General features: G+C 32.0%; 1 long non-coding RNA gene across 1 annotated transcript; it reads left to right on the top strand.

The window, feature by feature from the left end:
* Positions 1–8,786: 8,786 nt before the first annotated feature.
* On the top strand, positions 8,787–24,944 carry LOC126979866 (uncharacterized). Its single transcript, XR_007732905.1, has 3 exons — positions 8,787–8,891; positions 21,660–21,694; positions 24,739–24,944. It is a non-coding gene; the product is annotated as an uncharacterized LOC126979866 (long non-coding RNA).
* The last annotated feature ends 1,140 nt before the right edge of the window (positions 24,945–26,084 follow it).

The raw sequence follows: 26,084 nt of genomic DNA, 5'->3' as shown, positions 1-26,084 counted from the left end.
TTGGTGATTCTGGCGATCCTTCTGTCCTTTCAGATTTTATTGAGCTTCTTTACCGCAGACCTGGTTATAGCACATCACTTCACTATCCAGCTCACAACCCCCGGTATTGGAGATAGAAGAACTGTGAGGACCACCTCACAGTTGGCACCAGCCAACCAACACCTACTACAGTAATGCGTTGAAATTCTACTGTTGTTATTTACGTGGTCTACCATCATCATCTTGGTTTTAACTCTGTTGATGGCCAGTCCGAATACAAGGCTGGTTATTTCCAAACGTTGGTAGTTCTTTAATATCCTACTTCGTTTGGGCAAGTAGTGTAGTTTTGGCTACTTCATACATGATACTCTTAGAAAGAGCACAGATAGCTGTCTTTTTAAAAAATCTATTAGATACCCAACACATAAATTATATAAAGACTTAGAACTTCTTTCTGTCCGAGGTATATTTATCTTGCGTGTGACAAGGATGCATAAAGAGGTCGTGAATTTGCCTAATTATAAAAACCTACTAGATAGCCGTTCTTACAAGATTCCAACACCAATAATAAATACAACATTTGCAAGTAGATTTAGCCCATTCTTACATACATTTATATACAACAAGGTAAATTTAATATGTTCTATTAAAAATTGCTCGGTCCATCAGGTCAAATGTAAAATACAGAGATGGTTACACACACTCACTTATGCAGACTTGGAAGCTATTCTTAAAGTGATAGCTTAGCATTCATATATTGTTAATACTTTGTAACATGATTATTCAGATACTCACACTCACTCACACCCACACACAAATACACCCAGAGACACACACACACACACACACATACAGAGTGCACTTTTTGACCTTTCGGTTCATATTGTTAATGTTAATTGGTTGCCTACAGGACAGGCTACGCCTAGTGTAGGGACCAAATATTATGTAATATTATGTGATAAAGTGTCTGTATATAATTAATAAATAAATAGTGTCGACCGAATATCTGAGATTACAAATTTTCTTTGTAATTTGCTCTCCGACAGATATGCCTTTATCCCAGTCTTCTAGAACAATCCACATTATGTGCTCGCTGTAAATGTTATGCCGTAATTACAACAATTTCAAACTTATGTCAAATCACGTTTCATATTAAATTTAATTTCAATTTTTACTTAGCTAGTGCCGCTTCTTATTACGTAGTATTTGCATCCTCTTTGGTGGGCAGGAGACTGCTCCTGTAGCAAACTACTAAGTACCACGTCGTTACAGTCATCTGGGGATGAATCGCAAATCGCAAAGAGAATATAATCACTTCATATTATGTCAGCAACTACAAAGAGAAAATCTGGTAAAATGAATTGATGTCAACAGATGCCTCTGTCTTTGCAAGTGACATACCAATACTATGCATTTTATTTGATTATACTTTATGTTTGTTTTTTGCAACGAAGGCTAACCTATAAATTTGATAAAATTCAGTACTAAATGCTTATCAATACAGAGTTATATGAGAAAGTCGTGCTAAATAACACAATAATACAAGTGATTTTTGTATTGCATCGTTGGGTATGGCCCTGCTTACATCAAACAAATTTGGAGTCAATCAGTTAGAGTCAAGTACATTTAAATGTTCCATAGAGGTGCTTATTTTTATATATATTAACTTTTCTTGTTTGATAACCAAATTGGAATTTTACTGCATTTTAGGGTTCCGTAGTCAAATGGGCAAAAAACTGAACCCTTATAAATTCGTCATGTCTGTCTGTTTGTCCGTGTATGTCACAGCCACTTTTTTCCAAAACTATAAGAACCATACTGTTGAAACTTGATGAGTGGATGTATTCTGTGATACTCAAAATTTTTCTTCACCAAACACTTAAGTGTGGATATGTGGGTAGGTCTACAAAAATGATATTGACGTTTCTAATATCATTTTTTTCTAAACTGTATAGTTTGAGTGAGAGACACTTGCAAAGTGGTAAAATGTGTGCCCTCCCTGTAACTTCTAAAATAAGAGAATGATAAAACTAAAACAAACATATGATTTTCATTACTATCCAAACTTCCACCGAAAATTGCTTTGAACGATATCTAGTAACAATTTTTTTTAAACGTATAAACGATAAGAGCTCATTTGCACCGTATGATTTTGAGCAAAGATTGCTTTTTCCATTTATATAATTATATATCATTTTCCTTTCTATATATCTTGTATACTATGTTTCTTACTGCTACGGAACCCTTCATGGGAGAGGCCGACTCGCACTTGGCCACTTTTTTTCATTGTTGCTTGTAGCTCTGTTTTTAATTATATTATAAATTGTATAATAATATTTCATTGATACCTATAATTCTCGAAAAAAAACCTTAAAGTAAACTACGGTATTTTAATTGATGAAGAATTATGTAAATTATGGCGTTCCCATAATTGTAAATACAGAGGTAACGAAGACATTATGCAAACATTTAATAATATTATGTTCTTTTTTAAGCATTAGTTAGCACAAGGATTAAAAATAATTGCCTGTTTAATTGCTATATAAATTTGTAAAGACGATATAAATTGCCATTCGTTTTTAGTAGTTGCTTAGTTACGAACATAATGCATTTCTTAAAGTTTTTGTTTTTATTTTTTATTATTTTAATGACTTTGGGCTTAGTCAACACTCATCCAGGAGTAGCAGGCCCTCGTCGCTTTATTAAGTTTAGACGCCAGGTGGTAAGTAAACTTAAAACTAAAACTTTCATTTATAATTTAATGAAACAATTCAAGTTATATATTTACAATATTTTTATTCAAAATAGGATGTGACATCATTAAGAAAGTCACTTATGTTATAGTAACCTTTACAACACAAACGTTTTTTAACAATTCTTTTGAATAACGTAATACATTTGTTTTGAACATTTTCTGGGATCTTGTTGTAAAAGCATATACATTGCTCCACAAAAGACTTACTAACTCGACTTAGCCGAGTAGAAGGCATCATAAGTTTATGTCTGTTCCTGGTGTTAACGTTATGGTTATGACAGTTTCCGGCAAATTTACTTATGTGCCTATGAACATACATTTCATTACAGGAATATATTGAGAAGCAACAGTCAAGATATTAATTTCTTTGAATTTTTCTCTCAATAATTCGTTAGGACCATAGGTTATAAATAGCACAATTTGTATTGATCCGAATACAGGAAGAGCATTAGACACAAATGCAAGGATCTTGATTGTGATTCGAGTCGGCTCCACGCCAAAACTACATTTGTGACATGGAAATTGAGAAACAAAACATCTGAATATCAAGTGAATTTATATGAAAATCCACTTGGAATTAAGCATAAATACTCTGCAATTGTCATACCTGTTACTACAGCGAAGAATTTTTGTAACATTATTTACGTTTTTCTCGTGTAGATGAGCCAAATGTTTACAGCTTCTATCATATTGCCGAGCCAAAGTTTGCACAATAAATTTACATTCGAAGTTTTGGATGTATTTTATGCAATAAATCCCACCTTAAACGCCGACAACGCATTTCTTAACACACCTGTTGTGTATGATGTCCAGGGGCGGTTGCCTCACCTCTCCCCATCCAGTGAGCTTCTTGCCCGTTTGCCCCCTGGCGAAAGCATTGTGCAATATTTATTTATATGTATATAGACTACACTTTTAATTTTAAAATGATATTTTAATATTTTTCAACACGCAACATGAAAAAGGTTATTATTATTTTGTTGTTGGCAACACCATTGTTTACATTTTTGATCTTGAATTACATTTCCGACTTTCGATGATTGTACATCAACGTGATGTGGAATCAATTTAGAATTTTGACGTAAGACTTGGTGAAATTAACTTGAATAACGAATCTGACGTCTCATATCGCGCTACTTCATATTATATTAATTAATAAAGAAATGGGTTGTATGAAGTCATGTTGCTCATGTGTACCCGACATTTTATATCTATAAAATTTAAAAATATAAAGTGAACCGTGCTAATACTCTACACGCCATGAACAAAAGAATAATAGACGGAGCATTCATAAATCGTCTAAAGGTCTATAATAAATTGTTATTAATTAACAATATATCAAATCAGTTGTTTAATGTTTATGTTTATTATCTTTGAAAAAATCTGTTCTGTCAAAAAGATGCAGTCTGAATATCACAGTTTGATATTATATGTTTTGCCTTCATGGAAAAAACATAAGCATTTAAATGAAGATGGAGTTATTAAATTTGATGCTCAGAATACAGAACAAACTCTGTTTTCTGAGATCTGATGAAGCATTATATTAGCTGTTACGTTCCCACAAACACACACTTGAATAAATAGCAGTTAAAAAGAAACTAAAAACACGCCTTTTATAAAACACCGAGGTAAAAATTAGAAATTATTTCCTACTTTTTAGTTTGGTTTATTTATAAAAGCGTTATTTTTGAGTTTTTTAAATATTATTTGCATTGTTGAATTAAAAATTCTCTTTGGTATTAGAAATTTTCCTAACAGTAGATAAATTGGTTCAAAATAAAATTAAATATTAACATCAATTCCTGCCTTATAGATGAAAATTATATAAATTAACTAAAAACTTATTTTGCAAAATTGAAAAATGAAATAATTTTATCAAATTAATGTATTGTCATCGGTACTAGATAAATCTACGAAGTTTGAACCAAAACTGGCCGTTTAAAGTGGGTCAAAAACACGCCAAATTAATCGGTTACAAACAAACATACAAACAGGTGATGCTAATAAAAAGCGTGTAAAAATATATATTCACTTAATGTAATATTTTTGTTCTGCTAGCTCTGCAAATATAAAATAAAATATTAATTATTTAGCCAGTTACAACAAGGATTCCGTAAGGAATAAATAAATGTAAATATTACTACTAAATATTTAATGACAAAATAAAATTTTGATGTCTATTCAACTGTTATATAAATTTGTAAAGACGAAAAAAAATTGCCATTCGTATTTAGGAATTGCTACGGAACAAACATAATGTATTTCTTAAAGTGTTTCATTTTCTTTTTTATTATTTTGATGACTTTGGTCTCAATTAACGCTTATCCAGGTAAGGGATTAGGCCCTTATCGCAATCTTAGACGCAATTGGGTATGTAAGGCTTAAACTATCGATCGTGATTGCAAATTGAGGCAAAGAAAAAGAAAACACAGGAGTTTTCCCGGCTGGTTGTTGTCCGCGCTTTGTTTTGAATGTATCATATCGTTATAGAAACACTCATTCCGCAGTTTGATTGTAACCGTACAGTGGAGGAATGCCACAGATTTCAGAATCCAGATAGTGTGAAGGGTGATATCAAAGCTTAAAGATAATGCTGTAAAAGACACACAACAAAGCGCACCTGTTCGCTACTTCCATTGTTTTTTGTGTCTTATGATATAATATCAGAATCTTATCAAAACGGACTGTAATGGGAGAACCCCTAGGTTGATACATTCGAATGGCATGTGTTTTTATTTGTTTCCTCGTGGTGTAAACAGGTCTCTTATTCAATTTCAACCTTTAAAATGAAAGACAAGTCACGTACATTTCTACAAGTACAAGACAATATGGCTTGCTGCAAAACCACATTATACCAAATTGGAGGCTTGCTAGAGGCATGTGGATAGAAAAATGTTCAACATTTGTAGGATAGATAAAATAAGAAACAAATAATAACAATAACAAAATAACGTTGAACGAAGAGAACTGGTAATCGTGTTTTACATTATAAGGGAACACAAATGGACAGGCAATAATTATTCCAATAAATTAATAACAAAATTTGTGATTGAAAAATGTTATTTACCCACAGGCTCTTAAAATCATTATTGTGATGAGAGTCTAATGCTATTCATAATAAGTAAAATGAAAAATCTTAAGAAATTCATTGTGTTCGTAATTATGCATTTCATTGTTGCAAATGCTAATTTTTTATAGTACATACAAATTCATAACCTTAGAGGCGAAGAAAAACGGAGCAACACAATGACAGTCTGTCGCCCCAGATATAAAAATAAAACGTTAAAAGACCATACAAAAGATGGGAAAATAAGGCTATAGCGGTAGCTGGCAATTAATAGTTTTAAATGGTTATAAGTTAAAGATTTGTATTTATATATAAACAGTAAAGTAATAACCTAAATGAGTTTTTTCTTCGTGTATCAAAACATTCATTTAAAATTTATAAAAATTATTAGTATTAGATTTGTTAGCGGAATTTTATAAACAAAAAATCCAAATACCTACTAAATTAGCGACACAAAATAAAAAATTACCATACCTAAGCTAATAATTTTACCATATGCACCTGTTCTCGGTATTTCTGAGAAAATATTTTATGTTTCAATAAAACAATAGACCGTTTCTGCGAAAGATTATAGTTTTGCAAAAATATCCTCCTTGGCGTTATCACTAAAGTGCCGACAGCAATTATAAGCCGATAACAATCTTTTGTTCTGAAAATGGGTACTGCAGCGGTACACGTGATATAATAGATGCTCTTAACAATGCCTATTTGAAATCAGAAATAATTAATTATGCGGCCAATTCCATCAATTTGAATTATTATTGGAAGTAGGTATAATAACAGTTACTCTATGGGCTATGCCAAAGCACAAAAGCAGTAGGTATTTTGTGTAATAAATAAACATCTGATTAGGTATAATATTAGGTTTTATTATATTTCTTACAAATCTATCAAGATTGATAGATACTTCTTTGGTAGGTTCTCTTGAAAATTTTATAGTGCTACCGCATTGAAATATTTTAGATGAAAACATGCACACATTATTTAAAACTTACACGTATTATTTTTTTAACTCTTGTTATGTTTTCTAATTAAAAAGACTACATAAAATATTTGGTAGATTTGAAAAATCATATTGTTGCTGTGTCGAAATTTATTGGTCAAAATATTCTTACCGGGATATACTTATTGTATTTACTGTTCTAAGAAAAGGGAAAATAAAAATTAAGAAAAGATAACTTTAGTTGATTATATTTCTTACTCAAATTTAAGAATCTTGATAATCTTTGTTGGTATTTATAATAAATCGAAATTTATTAGTTATTATTTATTTTCGTTATTTACTTGCGTGTATTCACTTCATAATAAAATATAGGTAAAATTCTCAAATGTTAATGATATCTAAACTGCAAAATACCGCGTTGAATAATTTGCGACATGCTTTATAACGACCTCGCTATCCCAAACAACGTATTCTGCATGTTAAGCCCCTGCAGTGCCTCGATTTATTTGTAAACAGAACACTTGTGTAAACGACGCACCACACCGTTGGTCGATAAACCACAGCTGTTGTGTTTCAGCACCCAATGTGTAAAATTCTCATAGGTAATTAAAATTTTTTATTTTATCAATTATTAATGTTCGAAATTTTTCCATCAACCTCACTACACGCCCTAAATCTTCTTCAATAAGATCAAGCGATTTGATGGGCATATCCACGAGAGTTCATCTCCTGTGGACAGGGGTCTACTGCTTCTGATGAAGGATATATATCACTTGCCGTACAAAATGAGCTGGGTAGCCATCCTGTTGATATCGAATCTAGCCTGTTCGTCGCATCGTCCCGTGTTGAATTTTGGTTAACCCATACTATGTTATCATAAATATGCCATAACGAACTTTTTTGTCGAACTATAGAAGATACGCATTGCACCACACATTACTTCGTTTTGAGACAATAAGGGACGAGACGAGCAGGACGTTCAGTTGATGGTAATTGATACGGACTGCCCATTAGAATGCAGTGTCCCTCAGGATTCTTGAAAAACCCAAAAACTCTGAGTGGCAATACAACTGCACTCTTTAAGTTGAGACATAAGATGTTAAGTTTAATTTGCCCAGTAATTTCACTAGCAAAGGCGCCTTTGAGACTGAAAAACAGTAATGCTTACACATTACTGTTTCACGGAAGAAATAGACGCCGTTGCGGTACCCATAATATAGCCTGCATACTGTGCAAAGGTGCCTCCCACTACTGGTAAATTATGGTTATGTCTCAAAGGGTTGTTTGATTTAGGGCTTTGTTGAAAGCTCCCAGACGGCTTATTTTTTTCCGACACCTCCAACGAAATATATAGAATAAGAATAATTTATTGGGGTACAATATTAGTTACATAGTTGTTACAAAAATATATGTTACAAAGTATTGTAACTTTAATTTCACAAGTGTTCTGGCCTTACACTAGGATTCCCTGTGTCGTGAGGTCCAGTCTCTTCCCCTATTTTAGTACAATGTAAAAATAAAAGAAATTCGGGCGTGTGTGTATGTATGAATGTGTGTGTATGTGTTTGTGTGTGTGTATGTGTTTGTATGTGTGTGTGTTTGTGTGTGTATGTGTTTAAGTGTGTGCTTAGTAAGAAAAGACAATTGATAACGTTGATATAATAATTTTAATTATTGTTTTTTAGTTCAGTACATTTATAAGTTTTTCTGTTAAGTCGTAAGTTTAAGTAAAAATTTATACAAGAACTTAACAAATTACTAAAACCTTCCTCAATAATCACGCTATCCATTGGTGATGTAGCATGCAGATCGGAGCACAAATTTTTGTATCTATCTCGTACACACAGACAGATAGGCGCGACGAAGGACTTTGTTTTATGATATGTTGTCATTTAGCCAGTTAGAACAAGGATTCCGTAATGAATAAATAAATGTAAATAGTACTTATAAATATTTTATGATAAAATAAAATTTTGATGTCTATGTCATTGTTATATAAATATGTAAAGACGATAATAAATTGGCATTCGTATTTGGGAGTTTCTTAGTTACGAACATAATGTATTTCTATAAGTGTTTCTTTTTCTTATTTATTATTTTGATGACTTTGTGCTTAAGTAACGCTTATCCAGGGTTTAAGGGATTAGGTCCTCATCGGCATAATAATTTTAGACGCAATTGGGTAAGTAAGACTATTATTAATCTTAATAATTTATTGAAACAAGTATTATTTATCCGAATTACGGAAGGATTATGCCCTGTACTTCCCCGGGGCGTAAAAAGAATAGGGGAAGCCCCAGCCCAAGGGTGTCGTAAGAGGCGACTAAGGGCTTTTTAGAAGTGGGAGAGTCACGCTGCCGTGTTATGACATCGGCAGAATCGGGCCAGACTCGTCCGGGTTAATTACCACACTCGTGCAGAACACCGGCGTGAAGTAGCGGCCTAGTGCCGCTATATATATATATATATGTAGATGTAGAGGGCTGCGTCCGCATCTATATCTGTCTACAGGTCCCATAGTGGTAACGCAGAAACGGATCACCTAATGGGCTGCGTTCAAGCGGCAATTGACGACGTGATTGCATAGATCCCCTCCGAAATCGTAGTCTTGGGTGATTTCAACGGGCTCAATGCCGAATGGCTTTGGTCACGTACCACAGTATCTGTGCATAATTTTGCATTGGCGTATGGTCTGCCCCAATTGGTTGAGTCACAAACGCGGCTCCCGGATGTGGATAGCCACATGCCGTCCTTATTTAATCTTCTGCTGGTTACACATCCCGATAGTTACCAGGTCTCTGTCAACGCCCCTCTCGGAACGTCCACCCATTGCCTGGTCAGGAGTGTAGTGGCTATCCGACGCCAACGTCGCACACCACCAGCGACCCACCGCGTTTGGCACTACAAGTCAGCAGATTGGGATAGGATGCGTTTTTGCATCTTACCCTTGGGGCAAGGTTTCTTTCCCTTCGGATGATTCTAGTGCCTGTGCCGTTGCAGTAGCCGATGTGATACTGCAGGGCATGGATATTTTTATACCAAGCTCTGTAGTACCGATCGGTGGCAGATCACAGCCCTGGTTTGCGGTTGGGGTTGGGCGCTGGGCTCAAAGAATCCGAACTACAAAGTTCTAAAGAGGAAATATAACCGTGCCTCCTGATTCTTTAATCGGCAAATCACCCGTGCGAAATCGAAGCACGTTGTCAAAATCGGCAAGCAGCTTTCCAGTTACCCGACCGGAACACGCAAGTTCTGGTCGTTGTCGAAAGCTGTTCTTGGTAACTTCAACCAGCCGTCCCTGCCGCCGTTGCACATCAGGAATGACCCATATGGCAAAAGAGAAAGTTGATCTCCTGTGCGCTCTTTTTGCCTCCAACTCGACTCTTGACGACAACGGAAAAACACCGCCGACGTATGCCTGAAGTAAAGTTCAGAGAGTAAACTGTTAGGCGCGCTCTGTTGTCGTTCGACATCAGGAAGTCAAGCGGGCCGGTTGGCATTTCTCCAATCGTGCTTAGAACGTGTGCCCCTGAATGGACGCCGGTGTTAACGCGTTTCCGGCACTAATATACAAAAGGCGTAGTCTCTGTCTCATAGTAGTCAGCCCTTGCCATCTGATCCAAAAAAGGAGACAGTTCGGATCCGGACAAAGCCAAATTGGCTTCGAAGAACCAGAGCGTCTAGTAGAACACGGCAATGCTTCAAGCCGGCCCACATTCTAGCGCTGTACAAAGCGCAGGTCCGACCACATATGGAATATTGCTGTCATCTCTGGTCTGGCACACCCCAATATCAGTTCGATCCATTTGACCGCGTGCAACGCAGAGCAGCTCGAATTGTCGGGGACCCAGTGCTGTATTAACGGCTGGATCACTTGGCAATGCGTAGAGACATCGCTTCATTGTATGTCCTCTACCGCATTTATCATGGGGAGTGTATCGAAGAGCTATTTCACCTGATTCCTGCCGCCGAATTCCGCCTTCGCAAGACACGACACAAGTTAGGATATCATCCCCACCATCTGGATTTGTGGGGATTGTCCTCTACAGTGCGGTTTTCAAGGAGCTTTATTCCACGTACTACAAAGCTGTGGAATGAACTTCCTTGTGCGGTGCTTCCGGGCCGATACGACATGGGTACCTTCAAAAAAAGCTTGTACACCTTCCTTAAGGGCCGGCAACGCTCATGTGATTCCTCTGATGTCGCAAGTGAATGTGGGCGGCGGTGATCACTTAACACCAAGTGACCAGTACGCTTCTAATCCATAATAAAAGAGAATCCCATCACTCACGTTATTATGATTGCAAATTGAGGCAAAGAAAAAAAGACAAAATTAGTGGCGTGTCGTGCGAATTTTATCGAAATTTCTCTGGATAATGATAATGTAGTACAAGACACACAACAAAGCGACATCAAGTGTTCATAATACCGTCGCATTCCTTGAATAATAATAATAATCATCATCATTTCAACCGGAAGACGTGCACTGCTGCACAAAGGCTTCCCCCAAAGATCTCCACGACGATTGGTCCTGCGCTGCCCTCATCTAACGTATTCCGGCGATCTTGATCAGATTGTCGGTCCATCTTGTTCGGGGCCTACCAACACTAGGTACGTCTTCCGCTACATGGTCTCTTTGAATGATTGGGTTGGTGTTAATTTTAATTTAATTAATGGTTTAATTTTTGGACTTTGAATAACTGACCGCTACCGTGCACGCAATCGTACACCCAAGATGGAGGTTGGGCGCTGTTATATTTTAACTGCACCATGTTTTGATTTGTAAACGAAAATTTCTTTCGTGGGGCATCTTGATTTCAATAATATTTCATTGTACTAACTATAAACTTACTTATTGTACTGCAGGTCATTAATTAGTTTATGTTGTTAAAACACTATTTCATAGGTTTATTATCTAAAGCAATAAATATTAAACGATCGCTCCACGTTCATACCGTATTCGCAATCTTATTACGCATGCAAAACTTTTTATGGCACTGAATGGAAAATAATATATTTAGAACACCTGATTGTAAGTTTTCTCTAACATACATGCTCTGTAGAGGATTCAGATAAATCAGACCGAAGGTATGACTTTTATATCAACAACAGGGGTGTGTAAGTAGAGAAAAACACCAAGTCACGAGTTATGTATCGGGCGTCGGGTATTAAGTTTTTAAAAAGCACTTTTATTTAACAATATAATTTAATGTTACTCACAGATAAATTGGAATAAGACTGATTAAACAATATCATAATTAAACTAAAGAAATCTAAAAGACAATGGATGCACAATCAGCACTACGTCGGGCAACGCATGCAGGTCTAGCGGTGTTGGGCCGTCGTAACTCACGATTTTTTTTATTTCTCTATCTGTTTGTTTATTAATCTGTTTGTTTGATTGTCTGTTTATCTGTTTGTACGGGCTAATCTCTGAAACAATTGGACCGATTTAAATAAAATTTTTCATGATACTACCTCACATCCCCGGTCAACATCTTAGATACTATTCATCCCGGAAAATTAAAGAGTTCCCGCGGGACAGTTAAAAACTTATACTTACTTATATATATACGTACATAACAACTTATGCATAATAGGGTATATGCATGAATTTTAAAAATACTTAAATTTGATTTTTTGCGCGGGGTTTCTGTGACGTCAGAGTCTATCCCAAGAATCTATATTGTACTAATAAATGTATGGCCGGTTTTTTTCGTTCGGTTATACTGCGAAAAATACTGAACCGATCAGAATAATTATTGTACCATTAGATGCAGCGTGTTTCAGAGAAAATTTAAGTATATAATATGTTGGTGATTACTTATTTAGAACCTATTTTTTACCTAGAAATGCCTATAAATTCGCAATACAACTTAATACTTAATTCAGTCCATGACATTTCATTACATATAGTGATAATTCATACAATGAGCGGGCGCAATTGTCGGGTCGGCACTTGTCTTGTGTAAACAGATAAGTAACGATTCTTGTGAAATGTATTAAATTTAATTACATTTTGTGATATATAAAATAATTGACCAATGGCAAAAACTTACTTAAAAATATTTTCTGGTGCCAAAGATACTTCGAAAAGTGCACTAGATAAGTAAGAGTTCCTAGAGACTAAAATTATTCGAGCAAACTGGTATGAACAGTAACCATTTGACCGAGTGCAACGCAGAGCTGCTCGAATTGTCGGTGACGCAGTGCTGTGAACTGCTAGATAACTTGGCGTTGCGCTTCATTGTGTGTTTTCGACCGCATTTATCATGGGGAGTGTTCCGAAGAGCTGTTTGATTGTGGCATATACGTGTGGCGTTTCTCCACAGTGCGTCTTTCATAAAACCAAGCTGTGGAATGAGCTTCCTTCTGCGGTGTTTTCAAGACGATACGACATGGGTACCTTCAAAAAAAGCGCTTTTTTTAAAGGGCCGGCAACACTCTTGCGATTCCTCTGGTATTTCAGGAGAATGTGGGTGGTGATCTTTTAACATCAGATGACCCGTACTCTCGCTTGTCCTCACATCCAAACAAAAAAACCAATGAGAAGAGATAAAGTACCTTCAACAACTTGCTTATATTATAACATCTTTGAATGGGACCTAAATTCGACCTTAAGGTATTTATTTATTACAAAGTATCGGTCCCATAATATGCAAACGTTGGGTTCATATTTTTATCCTGGTATAACTATTGGGAGGCTTTTGGCAGACAAGTAAATACGAGTAAATGGACTTCAAGTGTTTAAGGGCACATAGTTCAGCGAAGTTTTACGTGATTATGACTCACACAATGATGTGGTAACAAAAAAAACTTGATAAAATTTAATTATGATCTGTTTTTAATGGAGCGCGTAAAAAATTTTTTATTAGAATCTTGAATGCACATGGAAAATAAATAACTAACATAATTGACGTTTTCAAAATACAGATTCCAAATTCAAATGTAATATTTTTAATAATTATAACAGTATTTAAGGCCAGACTAAATTGTCAATTTTTACACATGTATCATAATACAAACTTGATCACAGATACAATATTTATTCATCTTCTGGAATCACATCCAAACAAAAAATCATTGTGAAGAGATAAAGTATCATCAACAACTTGCTTATATTGCTGTGGTATATATTTAAGGTACCTACCAAATTTGAATTGAGTTCAATCAATATGAATTTCTTTATTTAGTTTATAGTTATTATTTTTTACTTTAAAAATAAAAAAACTTAAAAGAGAATCTTAACATTGATTTCAACGAGAATCATATTATACGAGATCTTTAATAACAGAAATAGCAATTGATATGGTAATTCCAATTAAATTATATTTTCGACATTAATATATTGTTAAGTATTAGAAATTAATGTGAGAAAATATGAATTGAGAAATAAAATCTGGGTTCGAAACACAAAAACACGTCATCAAACAGTCAACATCATAAACGCATCTATTTTTAGAAGATTATCTGATTGCGTTTTAACAAAACCACTTTCAGTACTTGTAAATAATAATTATACAGCTCATTGAATAATAAAAAACCAACATATAATTTAATATATCGCTAAATACCGAAAATAATATCTAGGAACAATACAATTGTTTATGTTTATCTAGACTTTGACGTCACACTGCGCTTCAACCAATAGCATTGCGTTTCGCTGTTTTATATTTCGCGCGTATTTATTGCACTTTTGTATATTTAACATTTATTATTTAGCACAAATTCAATAAAAAAAAACTTAAAAACTTAATTTCAGATAGAAAATAGTAGATCTTACAACGAGTGCACAAAACGAACCATTTTTATCCTCGACATTACTATCAGTCTAAAAGTCTCGGATAAAAAGGTTTTGTGGACGAGTTATAAACTCTGCTTTGCATTTCGATAACGAGGAAATGAAACAGTAGTATAACATGTACATTTTTAACAATTTTAGCAAATTTGAAGAAATTAATAAACGCATGAAAAAGAAGACCAGTTTCCCGCCTTATTTTTTTTAAATCTTACGACATTGATATCAGGCTTAGGCTCCACACCTATACAGCCTACTATTAAATTAATTTTATATTTTTTTTTTCAATTATTTAAATAACATACCGTATTTTAATTTTAATTTTTATATCTTTTGTGTCTTAAAAACACATGAGCCAAATAAATTAAAGTAAATATTATAAAATAACAAATTCTATCTCTGAACTTTTTATTGTGTTCGGCTGTATGGCTCTTATTCTTTGCCTTAATATAGATACAGTTATGAGTAGATAATATGTTTATGCACTTGTGCACAAAAATCAATTTTGTGCAGCCTATCGTGCACAAATAAGCAGTTTCAGAGCATGAGAAGTGAAAATATTATTTCTAAATATAAGTTACATGCACACATTGAATACAATTTGGCGTGGGGAAAACCATATTTTGCCGGTGAACATTTTTGACCTATCGAATCGAATCGAGTTTTGAATGGATGAAAACCATCTTTATATCTGTTACTGTCTGCGTACGACTGTTTCCGACTCAAACAAAACAACAACCAAATGATATAATCACTACATAGTATAAAACAAAGTCTGTCGCTATATCCCTATGTATGCTTAAATCTTTAAAACTACTCAACGGATTTTGTTGCGGTTTTTTTTTATAGATAGAGTGATTGAAGGTTCATATGTATAATAATATCCATTAAATAGTGGAGAAATGCTGTTAATTTTGTGGTTTCTAGTGTGTATCATTTTTTTGTCATTTGCTTTTTACGACAAATAATGGCTAAATTTCGAAGCGATTTTACCAATACAGCATTATAATAATAATAATAATAATAATAATAATAATAATAATAATAATAATAATAATAATAATAATAATAATAATAATAATAATAATAATAATAATAATAATAATAATAATAATAATAATAATAATAATAATAATAATAATAATAATAATAATAATAATAATAATAATAACAATAACAATAACAATAACAATAACAATAACAATAACAATAATAATAACAATAATAATAACAATAATAATAATAATAATAATAATAATAATAATAATAATAATAATAATAATAATAATAATAATAATAATAATAATAATAATAATAATAATAATAATAATAATAATAATAATAATAATAATAATAATAATAATAATAATAATAATAATAATAATAATAATAATAATAATAATAATAATAATAATAATAATAATAATAATAATAATAATAATAATAATAATAATAATAATAATAATAATAATAATAATAATAATAATAATAATAATAATAATAATAATAATAATAATAATAATAATAATAATAATAATAATAATAATAATAATAATAATAATGATAATAATAATGATAATAATGATAATAATAATGATAATAATAATGATAATAATGATAATAATAATAATAATAATAATAATAATAATAATAATAATAATAATAATAATAATAATAATAATAATAATAATAATAATAATAATAATAATAATAATAATAATAATAATAATAATAATAATAATAATAATAATAATAATAATAATAATAATAATAATAATAATAATAATAATAATAATAATAATAATAATAATAATAATAATAATAATAATAATAATAATAATAATAATAATAATAATAATAATAATAATAATAATAATAATAATAATAATAATAATAATAATAATAATAATAATAATAATAATAATAATAATAATAATAATAATAATAATAATAATAATAATAATAATAATAATAATAATAATAATAATAATAATAATAATAATAATAATAATAATAATAATAATAATAATAATAATAATAATAATAATAATAATAATAATAATAATAATAATAATAATAATAATAATAATAATAATAATAATAATAATAATAATAATAATAATAATAATAATAATAATAATAATAATAATAATAATAATAATAATAATAATAATAATAATAATAATAATAATAATAATAATAATAATAATAATAATAATAATAATAATAATAATAATAATAATAATAATAATAATAATAATAATAATAATAATAATAATAATAATAATAATAATAATAATAATAATAATAATAATAATAATAATAATAATAATAATAATAATAATAATAATAATAATAATAATAATAATAATAATAATAATAAAAGCCTTTATTCACTGACCTTTCCACATTTTCAACTTATATGCTATACTTAAAAATATGTTACATATTATTTACTAAAAAAATATTTTTCTGTAGTTGGTCAGGTTGTCTGTCGACATAGGCCTCCCCCCACGTCTCTCTATCTCTGGCTAACCTTCTCCATCCCTTTGGTAAATCATCTTCCCATCTTTTGATTTGACCTCCTCGTTTTCTTTTCCCATTCCTCGGATACCACTCTATTACATCCTTAGTCCATTTCTCTTTGTTCATCTTCATTATATGTCCAGTACAGTTCCATTTAAGTTTTCATATTTTTCGTAACACGTCACTGACTTTTGTTCTTTTCCTTGCTTTTGCAGTTGTCCATCGATCTCGTAGTCTTATGTTAAGCATACTTCTTTCCATGTTGCGTTGACAAACTGCTAATATTTGGTTGTGTTTGCTTGTCGCAGGCCAAGTTTGACATCCATAAGTAAGACATGGTAGAATACATGTATTATATAATTTGCTTTTTATTGCCATAGGAATTGTTTCATTTTTAACTATTTCTTTTAGAGACCAGTAGCGTTTCCAAGTGTTGCTTATTCTTCTTTCTATTTCCTTAGAATACTGGTCTTTTATTGAAATTATTTGTCCTAAATATATATTATGTTTATTCATCTACATATTCTACAACTTCTTGTCCTATTACTATATTTTCCTTTGCGGCATTTGTCATTAATTTAGTCTTAGTTATGGATAAACCTGCTTTCCTGCTTTCAAAATCTAATTGTTGCAACATAGTTTGTAGTATGCACGGTTTCTTAGCAAAAATGACTATATCATCGGCATATCTTAAGTGATTTAGGTTCAATCCATTAATGTTCATTCCAAAATTTCCCCAGTTTAAATTCTTGAATATATTTTCCAGCACAGCTGTGACGAGTTTTGGGGAAAGTGGATCGCTTTGCCTTACGCCTTTTTGAACTCTAAGTTCTTCACCTTGTTGCTCAAGTTGGACTGTTGCTGTGGTGTTTTTGTAAATTTCTTTTATGATTTTTATATATTTTCCTTTTATACCTTGGTTTTCTAGCGTTTTCCAGATATAAGTGTGACTCAGCGAATCGAAAGCCTTATTGTAATCGACGAATGCCATATAATACAGTTGTCCGTATTCATTGAGCTTTTCAGTTACTTGCTTCACAACATGGATATGGTCGATGGTAGAACAGTCGGCACGAAATCCAGCTTGCTCCCTCGGTTGGTTTTCTTCCAGGTGTTTTGATATTCACCCGAGTATTATTTTTGAAAACACCTTGTATAGATTCGAAATGAGGCTTATAGGTCTATAAATATTTATTTCATTTTCGTCACCTTTTTTTGTGTAACAGGATAATGGTTGATTTCGTCCATTGAGTCGGTATTTTTTCAGTTGCCACTATTTCGTTGAAAAGATGGGTCATGTATCTGGATATCGCAGGTAAGGACTGTTTTAGTAGTTCGTTAGATATTTTATCCTCTCCAGGAGCTTTTCCGCTTTTTTGTGATGTTATAGCTTTTACCACTTCAGATTCTAGTAAACAAGGTGTTTCTTCTTCTTCATCGTAAGCTTCCTTATCTTCTTCTTGTGTTATTCTGTCTGTCTTCGTATATAAGTTTTTGTAAAAATCTGTCGCTACTTTCGCTATTGATAGTCTCTTTGTTGTAATTTTTTCGTTTTTCTTCTTGTTTTTAGTTTTCATGTTGGGTATCCATTGTGTGTATTCTTTTAATTGTTTTAGACCTTTCTTAATTCCAACTGTTTTTCTATTTGATCCTTCAAAACTCTCAGTCTCTCTGTTTTTTTATGTTTTCAAATCGTTCCTTGAATTTTCTTACTAATACATGCTATGTTTTGTTTGTTATCTTTTCTTTTGTCTAACATTTTATTTCTCTCTTAGATCAGTTTTAACGTTTCTTCTCCTAACTTATTTTTCTTCACTTTTTTTGTATTCAATTTGTTTATGTTTATAAGTTTATTTTCCAGAAGATTATATTATTCCTGCACTTTTTTAGCGTCTTTTGTTTCATTTAGTGTTGTCTCTAGATCATTCAATATTATGTGTAGTATCGGTGATGTTATTGTACTTTTTGTGTTAGAATATATAATATGTTTTCTTGATTTATTGTTTATGTCTTGTGTAACTCCTCTTACCATTCTATGATCTGTTTTGAAATTTAACTTATTAACTACTTCATGTCATTATGTCTATACTTAATGTCATTAAATAATTGTTTTTCTCTTGTTAATATAAAATCAATTTCATTTGTATCTCTACCATTCGGTGCAAGCCATGTCCACTTTCTCGACTTTCGCTTTTTGAAGAATCTGTTCATTATTTTTAAATTGTAAGCAAAGGAAAATTCTATGAGTCTTTGCCCGTTGTCGTTTCTGTAGCCACTACTGTACTCACCTAAAACAAATTCGTCTTTGTTTGTTTTCCTACCAACCTTGGCGTTAAAGTCACCCATGGCAATAAAGTTCTTCTTTTGCATTAACTCAGTCATATCTTTGTAGAATTCATCTTTCGCTAGCTCTGTATCTTCTTCGCAGGGTGCATGTACTTGGATAATCGACCATGGATGTTTAGATTTTGTTAATCGAATGTTGAGTACGGCGATTCTTTCTGATATTCCTTGGAAACTAATTATTTTTCCTTTTAAATGTTTTTTTTTTACCAGGAATCCCATTCCATATATACCTTTCTTTTTACCATAATAGTAAAAAATGTATTTCTTATATTCTCTTATCTCTTCTCCTTTTCTTCTTACTTCACAAAGACCTATAACGTCCCATTTTATATGTGCTATCGCTTCTTCTAGTTCTTGTAGTCTGCTGTCTGACATTAACGTTCGAACATTTAAAGTTGCAATGTAAATCTTATTGTAATTCCTATTTTGATGTAAGGATGCATTTTTATGGGGGGGTCGTGCAACCCCACGGTGACCAGCCGGATTGGGGTCGTCCTGTCTCTGGTTGCTAATGTTTAGTTGCTACTTAGAGTTATATGAAATATTAGTAATTGAGCTTGACCTTGGTCTCATCAAATCGAATGTGTTTTTTCTATTTTCCTTTATTATAGAACTGTTGGTTACTGTCATCTTTTTAGCTTTATTTTGATTGTCCGGCGAGGTTAATTGGTCCCTTTTTCTCTTTTCATTGATTAGGGCCCCTTCCTTTACTACTAGTTGATCGTATTTAATGTATGCAGTGTTTCCTACGGCATTAATCCTTATCTAATTAAATACGTGAAATGCATTTTTGATTAACTATAGATCTATATGGCCCTTTACATTATTATATCATTTAAATGAATATTTTCGAAGATATTACAGATTTAAAAATTGCGGGGCGTAGCGTTTGCGGCGGTTCCGACCTGGCCGGGACAGCGCTAGCGTGCCTATAAAATAGCGCTGTAATATATTAATTGTTGTAAAAATAAATAAATAGTTAAAAATGTAAAAGGTAAATAAGTAAAAATGAAGTGTATGAATTTAGATATTCCAAGGATAGCAGGAAATCTACATGGTTTAGCGAAAGGAGAATTGTTTTACTCTAAATTTAACGCGTGCGGGCCACGGGCTGTAATGAATAAATCAAAACTACTGGATCGTTTTTAATAATTTTTTCAGTGAATGACATAGGCTATATATTTTATACTCGTGCTAAGCCGGAGCGGGCTGCTAGTTTAGTATTAAGGAGCACCAAAGAGTTTGTGAGATTCAAAAACATTTTAGGTAAGTAAACTGGAATCACATAAAATCGGATTACTTCAAGCTTTTTATTATGTAACAATATTTTTAGCATTAACAAGTATTGTACCATTTTATAATCCTGTTAAAAAGGCGCCAAATTTTAATGGCACTTGCCAAGGTACTCTGGTAAATTTGTAAAAAGTGTTGTTCTAAGATAAATTGGGGCAATCGTGTTATAATTTTTTAATGTGACTAAGATATGATATTATGACGACACGATTGATATCGACAAACATATCTAAATTTAAACACAATAACCAAAAACTAGTTAAAAATGGAGAAAAATCTATATTTTTATTTAATGTCCATAATTTCCATGGGATGGAGTTTTCTGAGTTTTCTGTTTATGTTCTGTTAATTTTGGGTCACCCATAGTATGTTATCCTTAAGGTAGGATATACGCCATCGCGGACTTTTTTGAAGAACTATAAAAGACTACAATTGCACCATACATTATTTTGTTATATCTCAAAGGGTTTGGACAGAGCTTTCGTTGAAAACTCCCAGACGGCTTATTTTTGTCCGACTTCTCCAACAAATACCGTTTAGATATACACAATTTAGACAAAAAATTAATAAGATATATGCTAAAACCTTCCTCGAGAACTATTGCTGAAACTATTGGTGAAAACAGCATGCAGATCGGTGCACAAATTTTTGAGTTTATTGCGAACAGACAGACTTTGTTTTATAATATTTTGAAGTGATTTAAACAGTTAGAACAAGGATTCCGTAAGGAATAAATAAATGTAAATATTACTAATAAATATTTTATTTAACAAATAAAATTTTGATGTCTATTTAACTGTTATATAAATTTGTAAAGTCGATTATAAATTGGTATTCGTGTTTGGGAGTTTCTTCGTTACAAACGTAATGTATTTCTTAAAGTATTACTTTTTCTTTTTTATTATTTTGATGACTTTGGGTTAAACTAACGCTTATCCAGGTATGGGATTAGGTCCTCATCGCCATAATAATTTTAGACGCAATTGGGTAAGTAATATTTAAACTATTATTTATCTTAATAAAAGTATTACTAACAATTGAATATAGAAAAGTGTGTCTGTACTTATGTATGCACGCAAAAAGTTATACTTCTTTGGCCTAACGAAGCAAAAATCATTAAAATGATTTATTCCTCGTGCTATTCTACGTTTTTAGAAAGACCAATTTTATAAAAACCTTGCAAAGATGGCTTTTACAATTAATTATTAAATAACGAATACGGCTGTACGGGCTTGAACCCTTTGCCTGTCCTAATAATGGACGAAGAAACCAAAAAAAAAAGAATGACGCAAACGTCTGAAAATTTGAGGAACCAACTTCACGCTGTTATTTTTGTGTTACAGTGATGCGCGCGTATCTTAAAATTTCACTCTCATAATTTTTTCATAACGCGCCCAAAGATGTATAACTTCAAACATTTAAAAATAAACTTGATTAAACTGAACATATCTAAAACAATTATAAATAATCATAAAAACATACAGCAAGTCATTAACGAGTTTATGATGTTAAACACTAATATTAATGAAGTTATTCATAGGTTTCTTATCTAAAGCAATAAATATTAAACGATCACTCCACGTTTATACCATATATGCAATCTTATTACGCATGTAACTTTTTTTATAGCACAGGATGGAAAGGATATTTTGTAACACCTGATTATAAGTGTTCTCTGCCATAGGTGCTCTGTAGACGATTCAGATTATTCTTATAGCCATTTTTAGGGTTTCGTAGCCAAATGGAAAAAAACGGAACCCATTATAGATTCGTCATGTCTGTCTGTATGTCCGTGTCACAGCCAAATTTTTTCTGAAACTATAAGAACTATACTGTTGAGACTTGCTAAGTAGATATTTTCTGTGAACCGCTTTAAGATTCTCTGTATAATGAAGTCTGTCAGAAGGTAGACATATTCAATCCGTCAGTCCCTAGGTTTAGAAGACTTCTGCTAGAAAAAGCGGATTATTGGCTTGGGGACTGTGGGGTTGAATTGTGTTCATCTAGCTTAAGTTAATGTTTTTAGTTTTATATAAAATCTAGAACACATTTAAAAGCATGCTGTGTTCACTTCCAGAAGGAGGCACTCGCCCCAACATGGTAACATACTTTTCTGTTTTATACAACATAAAGAGTGTATCCCGTTTAGTGAACCTAATAAAAAAAAAAAAAGATTTTTATACAAAAATAAAAACAAACAATAAATTTTGGGGGTTCCCCATGCTTAGAACTGAAACTCAAAAATTTTTTTCATCGAACCCATACGTGTGGGTAATTATCGATAGGTCTTCAAAAATAATATTGAAGTTTTTAATAAAAAAAAATCTAAGCTGAATAGTTTGCGCGAGAGACACTTCCAAAGTGGTAAAATGTGTCCCCCCCCCCTGTAACTTCTAAAATAAGACAGTGATATAACTAACAAAAATATATGATATACATCGGTTCGGAGTCGGTTAGAAACAGACATACAGCAGAAGATAATAAAAGCGTATTAATTAAAAAAGATCGACATAATATGTAAGGGTAAATAAATGCATTAACGAAAATTCTTAAAGAATATATATACTTTTATTTTTTTTACATCTTTTACGACTAATATATATAATATTATATATCAAATATTTTACATTTAAGTAGATCTTACATAATTACATCATTAATAGTACCGAATCATTAATTATTATAACTGATACTAAAAAAATTGTTAATAGAAAATAATAACTTAAAAAAAAATTATAGATATTAAAAAATTAAATAATAGGTGAGTTTAAAAATTGTCTATTTGGCGTGAAATGCGCTATATATACTCTCCATATTCAATTAAACATTTAATTATGTGCATAGCTCATATAAATTTGTATGAACTATATAGATAATTCAATATTTAAAAATTCAAGTCACATATGTTTATACATACAATACATGTCATATTAATGTATGAATTGTAACTTACTTAGTACCCACGTGCTTATAAGATTTTCGAGCACTATTATTTACACCACTTTTTTCACTTAACTTTATGAAAGTATAATAATAAATCAATTTTAATAATATAAGAAAGCTTCAAAATAGTCGAATATTTAGAACAAAGCTGTACCTAAATTCTAACAGTAACAAACTAATCAAATAAATTCATACTTCTATGTAAGGCATTAGTTTTTGTTTACGTAATAAAATGAAATGATATCAAATCTATACTGAGTGGGCATCCGATTGGCGGCACTAAAGTGATTGCACTGCTCCTCAATGTTGTGTGACCTTTTTATAGCAGTGTTTATTTTTATTTTTTATAAATGGAATTATATTTTTATGTTGAGTTTCTTATGTTGGTGTATGAGATTTATTTTTAATACAAAATGATTTCCGGAGGGTGACGCGCTGTTTCTGTCGCCACTCTTAATGCTAGCCAACACTGCGAATAAGATTCGCTCGGTTCTCTTGCTATACCAGAGGAATCACAAAAGCATTGCCAGTCTATAAGGAAAGTGTACGCGCTTTTTTTGTAGGTCTACCTCGTATCGTCCCGGAAACACCGCACAAGGAAGCTGATTCCAAAGCTTTGTAGTACGTAGAAGAAAGCTCCTTGAAAACCGCACAGTGCATCCAGATGGTGGAGATGATATCATAACTTTTGGCATGTCGTCTAAGGTGGAATTCGGTGGCAGTAATCAGGTGAAACAGCTCTTCGGAACACTCCCCGTGATAAATGCGGTAGAAGACACACAATGAAGCGACGTTTCTACGCAACGCCAAGTAATGCAAACGTTCTCACAGCACTAGTTCCCCGACAATTTAAGCTGCTCTGCGTTGCGCGCGGCCAAATGGGATCGAGCTGATGCTGGGGTGCGCCAGACCAGAGACGATAGCAATACTCTATTTGAATCCGCACCTACGCTTTGTAGAGCGCTAGAATGTGTCAATGATATGTTGGACACCACCAACATATATTGCTATGCAGACGACAGCACTAGTGATGTGTTTGATGTGTTTCGAATCAGATCTTAACTAATAGTGTGACATTTTTATTTCAGGATAGAAAAATACGACGAGTATGGGAAGATATATTGGAATGAGTTTAAATTTACGACGACACTAAATTAAAAGTATTGGCACATTGGAATTTTTAAGTATTTGGGATTATCACCAAATTTACCAAATTTCCTGAAGCTTCATATAGTGTATCTCTTAAGTTACTTATTTAATTACATCAAAATTAGTTTCAAATAAATTATATTTGATTGTATTCGAAAATGTGTTTTATACCTCTCGTCTCTATGTCTCGTTAGATAGCTTAGAATAATTCAATTGGTAATCGGGTTTAACCCTGGCCTAAAAAATGGCTGATCAAGTTTGCGAAGTATTACTTCTTTAACGAATTTGGGAAAGCATATATGATTGATTTTTTTAAATTGTATGTAGTATTGCACTATGAAATTAGTCGATAAATCTCCATGTACTAGAAGTGATATGTTTATTAATGATATTCCTGTGTTGGCTCAATGCACCAAATTGAAGAAAATAAAAGTAAATATTACGTTTATTTATAACAATTATTTATTAAATTTAATACATCGTGTATTCAATATAGTGGTTATAATATTTGTTATTTTCACAATTCAAACATTTGCCACTGTACAGTGCAGATCCGTTTTATTAGTAAAGAACATAGTCAAAACTTAACTCAATGCCTGAGGAAAATGAGTTTCTATTTTTTGTAACTTCTTTAGAAACATAAATTGCTCAATTTCTATACCTATGTCACAGTAAACATATGTATCAGTAGGGAAACTAAGCCTTGTTGATAAAATACTTACCTACGTGTGCGTACACTGTATTGAAGCGATAGGGTTTTCAGGTTACTTTTCTAACCGACTTTAAAATAAGAGTTTTGGAACGAAGTACCTTATGGGGCGTTGCGGAGCGTAAAAAGTAAAAAGCGTAAGATTTTTATAAATAGTGTATGTATGATAGCTATACAGTGTATAATGCAATAAAGTCTACATGATGACTGTTATGTGATATTTTTAAACAACATTTTATTGAATGTTTTTCTTGGAAATATTTTTTTAGAATATATTTTTTTTAATTTTCGTTGAAATATTTTATTTGAAATATTGACGGGATACGTATTTTTAAACTTTGTCCGTTGAAGTTTCACTTCTACCACAGTCTTCTCTACAGTCATCCCACGAATTTGTCTAGACGAAGCAATTATTGTTTTTCTGAGTGTCAATAACGAATATGACATCTATTTTGGGATCCAAGATGGCGGATGTGACTTTTACAATAAAATCAAATTGGGTATCATTTTCGAGATTTTCGGTAGTGTCAATTACATATATGACACCCATTTCAATATCCATGATGGCGGATGTGA

The sequence above is a fragment of the Leptidea sinapis genome, chromosome 4 (assembly GCF_905404315.1).
Source record: "Leptidea sinapis chromosome 4, ilLepSina1.1, whole genome shotgun sequence".
Lineage (NCBI taxonomy): Eukaryota > Metazoa > Arthropoda > Insecta > Lepidoptera > Pieridae > Leptidea > Leptidea sinapis.
This window is presented reverse-complemented; position numbering and strand designations above follow the sequence as displayed.